The sequence below is a fragment of the Camponotus floridanus genome, unplaced genomic scaffold (assembly GCF_003227725.1).
Source record: "Camponotus floridanus strain SB8 unplaced genomic scaffold, Cflo_v7.5 scaffold30, whole genome shotgun sequence".
Classification (NCBI taxonomy): domain Eukaryota; kingdom Metazoa; phylum Arthropoda; class Insecta; order Hymenoptera; family Formicidae; genus Camponotus; species Camponotus floridanus.
The window spans coordinates 1,094,135-1,107,869 of record NW_020229437.1 but is presented as its reverse complement, the minus strand read 5'-3'; the positions used below and the strand labels follow the sequence as shown (position 1 = coordinate 1,107,869).

At 29.3% G+C, this 13,735-nt stretch overlaps 1 protein-coding gene across 3 annotated transcripts in view; it reads right to left on the bottom strand.

The window, feature by feature from the left end:
• LOC105248964 (prolactin-releasing peptide receptor) overlaps positions 1–13,735 on the bottom strand; it is a 53,603-nt gene that overhangs the window by 26,395 nt on the left and 13,473 nt on the right. The window lies entirely within an intron of this gene.

Genomic DNA, 13,735 nt, shown 5'->3' with positions numbered 1-13,735 from the left:
AGTGAGACAAAAATATTAAAGCTAATAAAACTACTAAGTGATTAAATCAAAGTAAAAAAATAGAGAGAATTATGCATAATCTTACGATATTAATTAAAGTTATATTTAACACTTTATAGTGTAATATCTATCTTTGTTTCTAACATATGTAATCGCACAATTAAATTTCAATCGATCAAATTCCTCTTCTATGTCAGAATTTAGTAATCGTTTCAATCCGATAATAATTCATCGTCGATGCGGAAATCTTCGTTTCCGGCCCGGTCGCCGTTTCCGGCACAATGCGCCTATTCATTCCGCATCTGCCCGCTCCATTAAAATCTGATCACGATGCATGGGAGAGATCAAGGCAGGAATTTCATTGACGTCCGTAAAATTCATAAGTGAAAGCAGAAACGATACGGACGAGAACATATAAGTAATACGAGCTTAAAGGGACAACAGGGATGGAAAATCAAAAACGAACTCTGAATCGGACCCAACATTCGTCGGGAAAGTTCATGCGCTCTCTCTCACAATCGATACGATGGGAATCGATTGATATTTACGAGAGGAAATTCCGAACCTCCTGTTTTCTCCGACGTAGTTTCCTCTAATGCAGTTTCCGGCCTTCTCACGACGTACAAATTCGTCTCGCGTGCAAGCGAGCTCTCGTGAATAATGTATAGAAGTGGCTCGACGATCTCGGCATTAACGCTAAAATGAGCTGAGGGCTTCTCTAGAATCAAGGAGAGGGAAACGAGACCAACGCAAAATCATAATCTACGATGAGATCGTACTGTCAATCATATCATTTTGGCAGACATATACGTATACTTGAGAATCAGCTCTCTCCAACGAGTGTTTCACCGCGATGGGGATATTTGAATTTCAAGCACGTATATGTAATTGCATCGTGCGGATTCACGTTTCTGTAACTGGGGCAAGAGTTTTAAATTCGCAATGGATTAGCTGAACATGAAACATGAATAAGATTATATGTGCAATTTGCAATCGAATCTTTCTAGCTTAGTATGCATTGTAAGAAAAATCCAATCACATCCGTTCAACGTTTCGCGTTAAAGTAAAATGATTTAGATCTTCGATTAATTTCAGTCTGGAATTAATCAAATTTACGTTAATGGAAAAAATTCATTTGGGACTTACTCTTGAAACTGTATTTATTCTTCAAAGTAAAAAAGTTCTAGTTAGATGACATGCTGATGAAAACTGATTTTAAATTTGTCGCAAAAAACTTTTTTAAGTCTTATAAAATATTATTCTAGGACTGCTAAAAAATATTTTCAGTAATTACGGGATATATATCCCGTGTATGTTTAGCTAAAAAATTATTATCTTCTTATTGCTATATTTCTGACAAATGCTTTAGGAAATACTTTGATCAATAAAGGAGAAAGAGTAAACAAATGCAACCTGAATCAGGAGTTATATTGAGAATTAATTAAGAGCTATTTCGTTTAGAGATTATCTTTAATTTGCTGCTATTGTCTGCGCGTGTGTATTGACATTTGTCCCTAATTCGAAATCGTATTATTGCTATCGTGCATGAAACAACATCGTAATCGCACGTGCGAAGCATATATAACGATTTTCGATCAATTAGTAGTTTATGCGTAGATGAATTGCTGTATTGAAAATATCAGAAACAGAATAATGCTAATGTAAATATTTCCGTATCTTCGTCTTACTCTATAATATTATTCAAAATAACTTAATGTCTTCCCTGTATTATAACATTATGCATTACTGGTTTCAACTTTTACATTGTAGAATAATATTATATAATACATAGCTATTTTATTTGAAATTCGAAATAATAAAATATGTATAATAATATTTTATTAGAAATTTACAAACTTGTGAATTAACTCGAAAAAATTAAATTAAAAAACAATCATATATATTTTATATTTAAATAAATTTCTATGAAAATTTATCTTTCTTAAAACATTAAATTTTTAATTAGTATTTTATTTTAAGTGCCATAAAAATAACTATATATATATACATACAAAATTTTTATTTATATAAATATTTTATCATAAATTGTGCTTGCTAATGGAATAATGTATCATTTGTAAGATTTCAATTAGATTATTGTATTATAGATCGATCAATATAGGATTAAAATATGGTGACGATTTTCCAATATAAAATCTAAAGTTGTGGGGAAATGAGATTTTCATGTCTACCTGTCCAACATAAAGACTCATCGAGAAAAAATTCAACGAATAAAACGAGCGATCAAAAAAGGCACTCGTTTCCGATAAAAGCGCACTTACGAATCTAAAGTGTACTTTCTCTCTCTCTTTCTCACTTTTGTATGCGACAGCCATATCCATTTTAAGCCGAATACGACGCGAGCCATATATATATTTTTTTTCTTCTATCTTTTTTAGAATACATCCACTAGCGAGATTTGCGCTGCATGAAAAGCGGACGGTTTCTACTTCGTTGTCGCATTTCCATGTTTTTTTTTCGATTCTGTCACATCGTCGATCGAATTTACATAGAATCGATATCGAATCTGTCATTCGTTAGTTCGTAATAAAGTGACGGCGAAAAGTTTGAGGTAGATATCATATCTCGCGTCAAACGCGCGCGCGATTAGAATCGCACGAATTGTCGAATTGAAACGGAATTTTAGAGGGAATTTTTGCAGTCGAATTTTATTCACGAAACCGCAGCTAATTGCAGCTATATATATGCACCAATTGTTCGCGCGCGACAAACATTGCCGACACGCTTCACGCGAGAAAATTCGCGAGACATCTCAATGAGATTGTCTACATGATCGATTATCACAACTATCGGGATTGACAGGACACATTGTTCATTATTGTACTGCAACGATAATGCAACAATCTACTCGTATGTAATTAAAAATTCCCGCAATTGTTTAGCCTCTTCTGTAAAATATGCAGCAAAAATTGAATTGCGTTTATGCCAGGTCAAAAGCTATTCATAAATTATGATTCATAAATTATTATATTAAAAACAAAAATACGGTTATATTTATATTTAATATATAATGTAATATTTAATGTATAATGTATTATGTTATTAAAAAATCCACTAAGTTAAATTTTAAAATAATTAAGAGAATTTAACTATGTGTATTTTATTAAAAAAAAGATTAAAAGGATCTATTTTTAACGATAAAAAAATATGCAAATATTTTAATTTTTATGATAATAAATGTGTGATAGAATATTATTTTTAGTAATTAATTTTTATATATGTATGTCATTATTTGTTATTAATAAAATTGTGTTTCTTTATTTTCCTATTCTCTTAAAACTTCAGATTAATACGTGTGATATCAAAAGCGGATAGTTTTAATAAATTTATTAATAAATAAATTTACATCTTCTACGTGCATCCATTGATTTTTTAAAATTTCTTTTATTACGATAAAATATTTCTCCTTTAAGTATAACCGGACTTTCGTTAGTTGGCGTGTAAATCAAACGTCGCCATCGATTTTACAAAATTGCCAACCAATAATTCTCACATCGCTTCTGGATACCGTCCACGCGTCGTTATCGATTCCATTATATGTAACTACACTGAACAATTTTAACTCTCTCCGATACTTGTGACGAAATCCGGCATGCGATCGTGCTTCTGATGCACGTGCTGGTCGACGCTATTCGATCGACGGATTCTACTTTGACCAGCGGTGAAGCGTAAAATATAACGGCTAGAAACGGGAACAATTTCGATATATATACGTATATACACGCACACCAAATGTGAATATATGAATTTAAACTTTAATATTATTTTGTTGTCATCGAATTTAATTATAAATAAATATGTTCATAGAAGTTATAATAATGTGTGTATAAAATGTATATATATCAAATTTTAATATAGGAAAGTCATTAATAATACATATATTAAATAACAATATATAATAATTATATATAAAATAATATTTTCATGTTTATACTATTTATTTTATATTTATTATATATAATATTATATTTATTATATTTTTATTTTAATTATGTTTATTAGTAAAATAATATTATTATGTTTATTATTTATATTTATGTATAAATAATATTATTATACTATATTGTGGTATATGTATGATATTAATATAGATATTTTAACATATATAATTATTTTATCAATTAAATATAATTTTAAATACATATTACGTTAAATCAGTGCAGAATATTTATAAGCTTATATTGTTATTTTACATAATAAACATAATGAAAAAATTTAATATACACAAAATATGTGCTTACAACACTTTTGAATATTATCGAAAACTTTCGATAATATATTCTATTTGAAATATATTTGATTCTATACCTGACGTCCATATGCGACGTGCAACGCGCGAGATGCCAGAATAAATATAATAAATTTTGGCGATAAAAGCTGGCGCATGCTATCTCTAGCAGCTGAACAGATTTTTCCAGATGTGCTGATACTCTAAATGCAAATCAGTCTTGTTACCTTCTGTGTCGGATATGAATCAGCAACAAACTGTTATATAAGTTGCAAGAAGAGAAAATAGTAATCAGTTGCATGCAAACAGCATCCCTATTATATCAGCGATGTGCACTAATCATTTCCGGATATCAGAGCGTATCGGAGAAATGCTAATATTGTTCTATATTAACTGCATTAGCATTAATTTACATGTTCTTTACATGGCGATGATTTTGCCGCTAAATTTGCTCATTGATTAAAGAAATTAAAAAGAAAAATCAGTTTTAAGTGTAGAAAGATATTGGATTTTTAAAAAGAGAAAGAAAAGATGAAATATATTCTACATAAATATTTTATATTTTAATATCAAAATAATAAACTGAAAGCTTTATTTAGTATAACGTAGAAATGATATTATCATTTATCAAACATTTAAACTCAGATGTTATTTATAATAGAAATAATATTATATAATATTATCTGAATATATAATAACATATATATAACATTACATAACATATATATATATATATATATATATATATATATATGTATTAATTTTCGGAAGAGAGAAAAAATTTAATTTAACTTTATTCAATATATAAATAAAAGAAAATAATAAATAATACACATATATGTGTATATATTATTTATTATTTTCTTTTATTTATATTGAACAAGGAAAAACTAAATTTCTTCTCTTTTTAGAAAATTAATTATGCAGATTATTAACTGATATATTGCAATGTCACATTAAAATACTTTTAATCGTGAACAGTAATTATATAGAATGAGGAAACCGATGTTTCAGTATTCTTAGGAAAAGTGATAAAATCCCATCATTTATATTCACTGTATTTATTTCTCATGGGGGATTTCACTTGAGTAAAGCAACAAAAATATTTCCCTGATTACTTGTCGCGGCTTTATTCATTCACATGTTCATTTCATATTTCCTCACATGGCGATGAAGTGGAAAATTGTCTGCGAATGTAATATTCGTTCATTCGCGCAAGCTTCAATTTTTCCACATCATTGCGATCGCGTTGAATGAAAGTATTCTTTAGGAACGTCATGATCGATAAAACTTAAGAGAAAGACGAAATATTTTCCATTCTAGTTAAATTTTATTCTTTCTCATGCTCTTTTGCTGTTATCTAATAATGAATAGCAGTAATTGAATGTATCTGTAGCAAAGAGTTTTTATTTCGATATATTGCAAATTTCATATAAGGCTTGTTAAAAAGAGTCATTAATCATATCCATTAACTTCATCAGTTTCGCGAAATTGATGAAATTTCTCGTTAAATTTCTGTTATAATCCCAGGGATAATAATCAAGGAACTTATGACGGCGAATTAAATGCGACAATATTTCAATATTTTTGGTTGTTATAAAAAATCTATCATTTATTTCATGGATGTTGTAAAATCACAGGACAAATTTGTAATTTTATAATTGGAATTAATTCTAGTATCGCATTAACCTCAATTATTTCATATAATGAGAGAATTCAATATTTAATATAATATCATAACACACAGCTATATATATAATATGTACAATGTATATTTATATATATACTGTATTTTAGATTTCTCTACTATTACTGTTTCCTAAATTAGTTGAATATTACAAAATATATAAATATCTTATTGCGATATGTATTTTTTGCACTATATTTAATTAAACAATTACACAAGAAAAATTAATATTGTATCTTTGCGGAATAGTTAAGTACCATCACATTAACACATTGCTTGCTATTCTCGCAGAGACACTTCATGCATTTACAATAATGTAATAACAGACAAGTCTCGTGAGATTGTTTTACTAGTTACGATAAATTTAACGTTTACATTCTATTTAGATTATTCTTGAACTTAATTGCATAAGATTATGTTAAAAAAATCAGATAAATAAATAAATATATTTTATTCAATTATGCATATGTGCAATAAATATTTTATGTTATCAATTACCTGCAAAATATAGTTTATTCTATCAATTACAAACATTTCAGCACTATTTTTAGATAATTAAATTAATTTTTTTCTTATGATATTATATTAAATATTATATTTAATGTGAAAATTTTTATTTCTTTATTTATGTATTTAAGTTTTAATACGTAAAAATTGCTAAATTCTTGATAATATTTTAAGAAATATTGATTTCGATATTTTTTTATCATAAAAATATACCCAAATTGATCGCAAAATATATAATATGCTTTGGGATTCCTTATATGAAAGGAAACATACTGAAGTAACCCAAGTCATTTCTACATATAAAAGTTTTATAAAAATATATATGGTGGTAATAAGCGCATATCAGTCACATATTTTAATATACATGATTAAACGACGAGTAAACAGCGAAAGGAATAAAAGCGCGCGTGTCACAAAAAGATATTTTTGTTTTATTTTCGAGACATTGCTCGCTGCATGTAACGATACGGGACATTTGTATGCATAACTTGTTTCTCGTGTGTTTGTCATTCTTTAAACAAATAAACAAACAGAAATTCCAAGCATGCCTGCAACTCACCATTTGTAACGTTTGCATCACAGCATTGATTTATGATTTTTTCCGCTGAAAAAAAGTCTCGTTGTCCTATGAAGTGATTGTATTTAGCTCTCAAGTGATATAATGAATTATACGAGAAAACATGAGGTTAACATTATTATTTTACCATCGATAATTACCCTCTCGAATCTCGAAATTGTCGAATAATTCGATTACCTGCTTATTCAAGTAGATTATTTAGGTGTAATATTAGTGAATGTTTGAAATTCTACGCGCGCGAGAGAGAGAGAGAGAGAGAGAGAGAGAGAGAGAGAGAGAGAGAGAGAGAGAGAGTTTGCGAACAAAAATTCAATTTTATTATAAATATGAAACATTATGAATGAAATTTATAAATTCACATAATTCGCCGAATAAACCGAAAAAATAAAAGTACGAAAAATAAATAAAAGTATGAGAAATAAATTTCACTGCATTTCATCAAAACATGTGAGATAAGACATGTCAAGATATTAAATTATTATGATTTTACTATCTCGCAATTAATATACATGTGAAATAAATATTTTTATTATTTGTTTCATTACTTTATTTTATAATTTTCGGCAGATTGAAGTAATATCACCTTGAAATATAAATTGGATTAAAACTATTATTAAAACTATTATTTTAACTATATATGTTATAAAATAAAAATCACGATTTAAACGATATGATAAAATAAAAATTCAATAAACGAAACTTTTTAACAATAGAACTGGAAAAAACAAAAAATATAATTAGACAAATATATGTATATATATATATATATATATATATATATATATATATATATATCTTTGTAATCTAAAAATATAAATAGTTTTGTAAATACATAGAATTATTGATTAAATTTAAAATAAAAAATTAATATATTCAAAGGATTAGTATTACATGTAAATTAATTAAAATAGATGTTAATTAATTAAACATCGAATTAGCTATATCTAATTTCTGTTCATGTTTCGGATTACAAGACTACTTTAGTCATGTTGTTACAAAAGTACATGTAAATTAGAGCGAACCTCTCTCTCTCTCTTTTTCTCTCTCTTCATTCAAATTCATAGAATCTTGAAGTTCTTGTTTTTTTCTTGATTTAATGCCTTTAGGCAATTTTCAATAATTATTATAAATATATAACTAATATATAGCAGCAAAAGTAAAATACTTTTCTCCCTTTAAAAAAAAAAATAAGATCAGCAAATGTATAAAAGAATTTGTAATTTAAATTCTATTTACATATTAATATCTTGAATTAAATTTTATATGTAGAAAAGTTTTATATAAAAGTTTTATATATGTATTCTACATAGAATATAATTTTCAGAGAATATTCAGAGAAGTCTTGGATTATTATATAAATATGGTAAAAGAGAAAACAAGATATTTTCTATTTTTTAAGAAATAGTCTTTATCTATTTTAAATTTTAATTTTTAAAAGACTGTGTAATCTTTTCAAAAGAATCGATTGGAATACAACGAAGAAGATAAGAGAATTCTGTAAAAATTCACAAATTCCAACCATGCTATTGGATGATTGAAAAATGCCACAAAGACAATTGCGTTGTCCATCCATCGTGATGGAAAAGCAAAAATCGATCTGCGACATTGAGACTAGAGTCCAATGAACGAGATTCGAATTTTCGTTAGATTCAGCACAAAAGAAGACTCGCGTCGACAAGATTTATTTGACACGAGGGAACATGTGGCAGGATTTTCCTACAGGAATCGTATATACTACATCGTAGAACTTTCCGAGGGATCAGTCGGGATCGGACATTGATCCTTGAGATGCGCGTTATTCGATAACAATTCTCAAGACACTCGTCATGACAAGGGTGGACGGTGACCACGACTAGCGAAAGTATGCTGGCGTGATGTAAAATTTATCGATTTACGTGCTGGTATGATGTGAAAGGTAACTTTTCATCTTAATTTTAAAGCAGAACTCGATGATTCATTTGATCAAACTTTCATTAGAGAAAATGTTGAAGAGCCAATAATTTCCGAGTTACAAACGATTGAAGAAGAAGAAGCATGGGTGAAATTTCAAAGAGAAATAAAAATGGTAAATTTATATTCTTCATTTTTAAAATTTTTCAAATAGATTAGATTACAATTTTGTGAGGCTTAATTATAATATTGGCTTGAAAAGTTGCGATAAATAATAACCTTCCTATGTATTTACTAAACAGATAATATAAATTGAGATATACGCAATGTTGTTTTGTGTGTGTGTGTGTGTGTGTACACACACATACACACACAGATGTATTTTTTCTTCAATGCATTTTGCATGTTTTTTTATCGTCTTACATGCAAAAATCGCGTGCATTATATCTGTATAATTCATTCGATTATTATCATTTTAATTTTAATTCGTATAATATATAATAATTCGTTACTTCTCCGTGATTCAAAGGGAATTAAAATGAAACATGAAATTATATTAAATGTTTGTATGCGAGCAGACATGACAATTTTAACATGAAATATTTTAACGCGAGTTTGATTATTCACATATCACAAAATTGCAGTACTAAAAAGGTCAGATAAAGTTCAGATATTATAAATTGCAATATTGTAAGTTAAATATTTAGTGATGTTAAAAGTAGAGAATTTCTATTAAAGTATAGAAAATTTATGAATTGTTGGAAATCTATAAACTTGATTATCATTTGAGAAGAGGAAAAAAAATGAATAAATTATGAAAACTAAGTAATGATGAATAATATGAATAATATGAATAATATGAGTAAATATGAGAGTATTCGTATATATACACAAATACTTTGATATAAGTACAATTTAAACTTAACTTAATGTTTGGTGTATAAGTATAAATTCAAAATAAATTATATTGCATGAGATATATCGAATATTATAATGAAATATCGGACATCATGTATAGATATAAAAACTGATCGTAGTCTAGCGATGACGAAGGTCGATATCGTCAACTCTAATTGAAAGACGATCCATATCGTACCATAATTCGCCTTTCCTCCTTTGACATTTTGTTCGTGAAAACGTATCCGATATCAGCGATTTGATATCATTTTACTGGTAACTAAAGATTTCCGCGTTGTTATCTGTTTACAAATTTCATTTCACCCTTTCCGGAAAAATATATAATGATATTTCCTTTAGGAAAACTGTTCGATAATTTACTAGAAACCGTTTGATATCGATCAACTCTTGTATGTATATCTATGACTTATCGATGTAAATTAATTTACTCCTCTCCGGCGGAAATAATTTGAAGAAAAAATAAAAATTTTTATTAATTAATTTGAAACGGTTTAACATATTATATTTAGGGAATAATTACAAAAAAAAATATCCATTCTCTCCATCCGTATCTTAAAAGGCGATCACGTTGTAACTCTTGCCACAATTTCGTTAACATTATCGCTCGTACACGTGTTACTCCTAGATAATATCATAGTGAGGTTGGCTTTCTTCGAGATAAGAGACCGATCGATATATCCGTCCAAACGGAACCCCTTACACCTTTATTGCAACTCGTATAGTCCAATTCAAGAGCGCTCGAACTACTGAGCGCCATTAATCCTTTTCGAAAGACTGACACGTAGATGACAGTATTCGCGAGATTTGAGAAACGTCGGAAATTGTACTTGCCGTAATTTCGTTTCACGAAAAGCGGAATTATTCAGTGAACATTTAATCGCTCAATTATATCTCTCACATTTCAATCTCTCTATAAATGATTACCATAAAATAAATATTGTTGGGTCAAATTAAAAATTTTCAATAATACATTTTGATATGAATTTTTTTAAATATAATTTAAGATACTAATATATAAATATCAGTTTTTGTAGCATTTAATAGAAAATAGAATCTCTCATGCAACAATATATAATAATATTACAATAAAAAATAAATGAAATGAATATAAAGCTTATTAAAGAAACATGAAATGATATATGTAACGTATTGGCATAATTGACACTTCGTTATAATAATGAAAGAAAATTTCTTTAATATTATATGGACTTTGTCAAAGAAGAGAAATGATTGATTACAGAAATGTGCATTTATTCTCTCTATTATGTTAAAAAACTTTACGAGCAATTCTTTTCTTCAAACTTGTTCGAAATTTTTTATTCTGCAAACTCTAATTTTTTATTTAAGGAATAAAAAACTAAACGAGATTAAACCAAAGTATGTAAATAGTATGTAAAGTGAATGAACATGAAAATTTTAATCTCCCGTGTTTTAAGACTTGCATTTAAATACTAAAATACTTGCCCAACATTTTACTGTTTCATAATATAAAGTTGAAAGTTGAAAAAAATTTATGATTCAAAATGATATGATGATGATTTAAAATAGAAAAGAGAGGGATAATACAAGTACATCCAATAGATATTTTTTATCTATTAATATTTTTCGAATAAAATACAATACTTTTATATATATAAGTATTATATCTTATCATCTAGTAGTAATGCAGTTAACATAATACGACATTGTACACAAGTGAATTATGTCGGAGAATAGCCAGACTCGAAGCCATCTCGAAAGTCAAGACGTTATTTTATTTCTCTTGGAGCAGACAACTTTATCCTTAACCAAGGTATCTTTAAGGGGCTTGACCCAGGTAGGACAGTCGAGTGTGGTCGGCCATGAAACTCTCGCGAACTCAATTCAACTTAAAGGTACCGTTGACAAATCCTTTGGTCCGAAGTAGTTGATTTTCTCCCTCTCCTCTCTCTCTCTCTCTCTCCCCCTCCCCTCCTCCCTTTCTCTCTTTGTCCCAGTTTCGTCGACTCGAAAGATGCTCGATGAATACCTTCATATCCTCACGTGCTGAGGAAATTAATAGCGACACTCCTACAGAAAGCGGCGCATTTGGGATTTTAATGTACTCCAACTTCTGGAGTCTGCCTAATGACCGACACGAACTACTTTGTGTGTCCGACCACGTAGATGCGATTCAAGACCGGATCATTTCCTAAGAATGCGACACGTGGGTGAGCTTAATCCATAGTCAAAAACATGCCAATGTCCCCGAGACGCCGGTGAATGCGACGTAATGACGGAATCGCAGCAGGGATATGTACATACATTTTCATATAAATTTTTTTTCATTCAAAGGGCTTTGTCCACTCCTTCTATAGAGGATGAAAAGGAAGGATTATCGTGATTCTGTGATATTGTAAATATTACTTTTGTATTTATTTCAAGATCGCTGAATTCTCCCTTTGTACATCGAATTTTTCAAATCAGTTTTTTGTAAAAAATATGTACCTATGTGTGCATATGTATATAACGCGCTTGTGCCCGTATTCAAGGATTTATCACGATTTTCGAGGCGAATTGTTCACAGCAGAATGGTTCAGCGAGCAATAACAATAGATGTAAATGCAAATGATAAATGTCTGCAAACACGATTTTCGCATTATGAGAATTGCAAGTTAATAGACCTTTCGTTACCAAGTACTTGATCAATTAATGCAACTATTCTCGCGATATCTATATAACAACGCTATATAAACGCAATACGATTTGTAGCACTCTGTGCTCGGTTTCCAGCTACAAATCTGCAGAGGATTCTCACCTTATCGCTAAAATTGGAAACTAATTCGATTTGAGAAATCGCGACGCGAACAATGGCTTTCGAAAGTGATTTCGTCAACGCGCGCATGAGTTGCCCGAAAGTAATCTGTCGTAGTCGCCCACACCTCGTGGGCGTCGAAACAATGTGAGATGAGAAGCAAGCGGCCGTGGCCCTTTTGCGACGAAATAGTTTGTATACCATAAAGTTACCACACGTCTCGCCATAATGGTGCAATTTTGGCACGATACGGAACGGTAGAACGCCACGTGAAACGACGACAAGCATTTTCCAGCCTTGTTTGCAAAGCTATGTCGATGTGGTGTTTAATACCCGTGGAGTATAATATACTGAGACACTGATAAGTTTTATGCAACTAAAATATGACTTTTAGAAGGCTAACTTTGTTCATTATAATCAAGATATGCAGCGTAGAAACAAAATATTCAAATAATCAGAGATTTTAAGGTATACGAAAAAAAATGTGTGAAATGGAAAGAATTTTTTTTATACACAAATTTATATTATAATTTGTACCATTCATCGGAATGCGTAAAAGAGGTAAAAATATTCTATATGGTAAGATATTCTTACAACTTAGGAAAATTTACACATATGTAATATGAAAGTTTCATCGAGATTTAACTTTTAAACGCTACTCGTGCAACGCTATTCTTTCATCACACTTAGCATATTGACTTTTATACTCTATAGGAAAAACTAGGTCACAATATTTCACTGCATCTAGGAGAATATTGGCTTGTATGCTACTGCCTCTTGTCTCACTAAGAGTTTATTGCTTGCGTCGTAAATGTACTGTCGTAAAATACTATAAAGTTATCACGTTTTTGATGCATCAGATTGAAGCGACTAGTTACAATTATGCTGATTGCTTTCAATCTAAAAAGATGAAAATCCGACATTATATTCGCTTTTTAAAACTTTTGGTAACGAATGAACACGATTTCTCGCCCAAGTTAATCCCAAAGAGACTCAATATTTGCTGGATTGTTTGTGATCAACTTAAAGTGAGATAAAAAAATTTCCAAGAAGATAAAAACCAATTGGAATTAATTTGTAAAAGCTATAGTTTTGATAATTACTTGCACATTTTTTATCAGTATTAATATCTCT